This window comes from Papio anubis, chromosome 16 (genome assembly GCF_008728515.1).
Source record: "Papio anubis isolate 15944 chromosome 16, Panubis1.0, whole genome shotgun sequence".
Lineage (NCBI taxonomy): Eukaryota > Metazoa > Chordata > Mammalia > Primates > Cercopithecidae > Papio > Papio anubis.
The window spans coordinates 53468459-53471942 of NC_044991.1; the positions used below are offsets into that span (position 1 = coordinate 53468459).

General features: G+C 47.2%; 1 pseudogene; it reads left to right on the forward strand.

The window, feature by feature from the left end:
- The first annotated feature begins 899 nt into the window (after positions 1-899).
- Positions 900-2013, forward strand: LOC110740526 (annotated as a pseudogene).
- The last annotated feature ends 1471 nt before the right edge of the window (positions 2014-3484 follow it).

Consider the following 3484-nt stretch of genomic DNA (forward strand, 5'->3'; position numbering starts at 1 on the left):
TTTTGTTTTACCTTGCTCTTTTTCTTTCTGTTTTTGTTGATTTTTTTGTTTGTTTGTTTGTTTGTTTTTGAGACAGAGTCTCACTCTGTCACCAGACTGGATTGCAGTGGTGCGATCTTGGCTCACTGCAACCTCCGCCTCCCAGGTTCAAGTGATTCTCCTACCTCAGCCTCCCAAGTAGCTGGGACTACAGGGGTGCACCACTACACCCAGCTAATTTTTGTATTTTTAGTGGAGACGGGGTTTCACCATGTTGGCCAGGATGGTCTCCATCTCTTGACCTCATGATCCGCCTGCCTCAGCCTCCCAAAGTCCTGAGATTACAGATGTGAGCCGCCATGCCTGGCCTCTTTCTTTCTATTTTGTTGTTGTTGTTCTGTATTTTGCTTTCAGCAGAATCCGGGACACTTCATCTGGACAAAAATTAAAAATTAAGCCAGATGTGGTGGCATGGACCTGTAGTCCCTACTACTAGGGAGGCTGAGGTGGGAGAATTGCTTGAGCCCAGGAGTTCGAGGCTGCGGCAAGCCGTGATCACACCACCGCACTGCAGAATGGGCGATAAAGTGAGACCCTGTAACAGGAATGACAGCAAAACATAAACCCCTGCTCACACCCTTTACCCACTCCCTATCATATTTAGGAGACTTGCTTTTCCTGGCCTTTTCATTACCTCTTCTGTAATCTCTTTTTTTTTTTTTTTTTTTTTGAGATGGAGTCTCGCTCTGTTGCCCAGGCTGGAGTGCAGTGGCCGGATCTCAGCTCACTGTGAGCTCTGCTTCCCGGGTTCACGCCAGTCTCCTGCCTCAGCCTCCCAAGTAGCTGGGACTACAGGCGCCGCCACCACGCCTGGCTAGTTTTTTGTATTTTTTTAGTAGAGATGGGGTTTCACTGTGTTAGCCAGGATGGTCTCGATCTCCTGACCTCGTGATCCGCCCGTCTCGGCCTCCCAAAGTGCTGGGATTACAGGCTTGAGCCACCGTGCCCGGCCTGCCTCTTCTGTAATCTCATCTCATCCCATTCTCGCTCCTGTCTTCCATGTTCCAATCACACTGACTGCTTTTCCATTCCTCGAACATGGCAAGTTCTTTCCTGCCTCAGGACCTTTGCTCTTGCTATTGCACTTCCTGAAATGTTCTTCTCCCAGGTCTTTGCATAATTGGCTTGGATGAGTCTCAGCAATAATCTCACCTTCTTCATCCTTTATCATCTTACCTAAGTTGCCTCCCAACTTTGATCAAAGCCTGTTCTTCTTGTTCTTTTTAAATTTATCACTAACATAGTAATAATAATTATTGTTTTTAGGTTTTCACTATTTATTTATGACAAATAGTCCACATTCAATATTCTCTCCAGTCAACAGTTATTTGAGGCCAGGCACAGTGGCTCACGCCTGTAATCCCAACATTTTGGGAGGCTGAGAGGAAGCATATAAGAGCCCAGATGCTGGTAGGTATGGGAAGACAGAAGATAACTCACTGCATAAGCAACACCTGGTGGGGCTCCTGGTACTCGGTGGACTTGTGTTCTAAGACATGAGATGGCAGCCAAGAAATAAACAAAAAATAATTATGTGCTTTCTCTGCTCATATGCGTTGTGGTGGCAACAGCTGTGGCCTCAACATGCAGAATAATGCTAGTGAGTTTGTGGACGTGTATGAAATGCTCCACCAGCAACTGCATCATCAGCATCAAAGACTATGCCTCCATCCAGATAAATGTGGCTGAGGTTGATAAGGTCATGAGCACGTTTAATGGCCAGTTTAAAACCTATGCTCTCGGTGGGGCCATTTGAAGGATGGGCAAGTGAGATGATCTATTCTCTGACTGTCCAATGCTGATGACATTGTCTCAAATAACTTTTTTGAGACACCTCGCCCAGTCCTTCTTCGATCTTCCCATACCTACCAGCATGCAGGCTCACTGGGGGCAGACCTAGTAAGTCTGTGTTTTTTTTTTTTTGAGATGGATTCTTGCTCTGTCGCCCAGGCTGGAGTGCAGTGGCGTGATCTCGGCTCACTGCAACCTCCACCTCCTAGGTTGAAGCAATTCTCCTGCCTCAGCCTCCCAAGTAGCTGGGACTACAGGCGCCCGCCACTATGTCCGGCTAATTTTTGTATTTTTAGTAGAAACAGGGTTTTACCATGTTGACCATGCTGGTCTCGAACTCCTGACCTCAAGTGATCCGCCTGCCTCAAGCCTCCCAAAGTGCTGATATTACAGGCGTGAGCCACTGTGCCTGGCCAATAAGTTTCTTTGTGTTCATTTGTTTGTTTCTTTTGTGACAGATTTTCACTTTTGTTGCCCAGGCTGTAGTACAATGGTGCAATCTTGGCTCACTGCAACCTCCATCTCCTGAGTTCAAGCGATTCTCCTGCCTCAGCCTCCCAAGTAACTGGGATTACAGGCATGTGCCACCACGCCCGGCTAATTTTGTATTTTTAGTAGAGACAGAGTTTCTCCATGTTGATCAGACTGGTCTCAAACTCACGACCTCAGGTGATCCACCCGCCTCAGCTTTCCAAAGTGCTGGGATTACAGGTGTGAGCCACCGCGCCCTGCCCAGTAAGTTTCTTATCCATCATTTTGTCAGTGGTTCTAGCTCAGTGCCTGCCAGGTAGCACATGACCAATGAAGAGTGGCTGTACTAACTTATAGGAGGTGAGTGAGTGGTGCAGCCAACCATCTGGGCACAAAGGACCTAAATTCCAAGTGATCTTGCAAACTAGAGACCTTATCAAAAACAGAATGGAAAAATATCACCTAGGGAAAGACTGAATGTTTGATATTATGGCTCAAAAACCAATTGTGGGCTCAGTTATACAGCTAGATTAGGCTTCTTATATGGTGTTTGTAAAGGGCTATAAAAAAAATCTGCAGGAAGCACATTCACATCAATTACCTCATTTAATCCTCATACCAACCTAGGCAGTGGATAGGGTAGACGAAATTGTCTCAAGTTTACATACTAGGAAACCTATGTGTAGTTTGGTTATATGATTTCCCCAAGGTCACTGAGCAAGGCAAAGGCAGGGCAGGGACCCCGTGCCTTTTCTCTCCAAGGCTGCGTGAGTTGTATAACCCATTTATTCTAGGATCAAAGAAATATTCAAATTTAAACCTTCACATCCTGCAGTCCAGACACATCCCTCTTTTCTAAGGCACACATTCCTGGAGACAACACCTGTGACCCATTCAAGTCCCTGAGCCTGTTCTTGTGCCCCAGGCCCCACCTCAGAGAGAGACCAAGCTGTTTGAAACAGGGAACAAGCCCAGCCGCAATGACTCACATCTATAATCCCAGCACTTTGGGAGGCCGAGATGGGCGGGTCACCTGAGGTGAGGAGTTTGAGACCAGCCTGGCCAACATGGAGAAAACCCGTCCATGTGTGGGCGCCTGTAATCCCAGCTACTAGGGAGGCTGAGGCAGGAGAAACGCTTGAATCTGGGAGGTGGAGGTTGCAGTGAGCCAAGACTGTGCCTT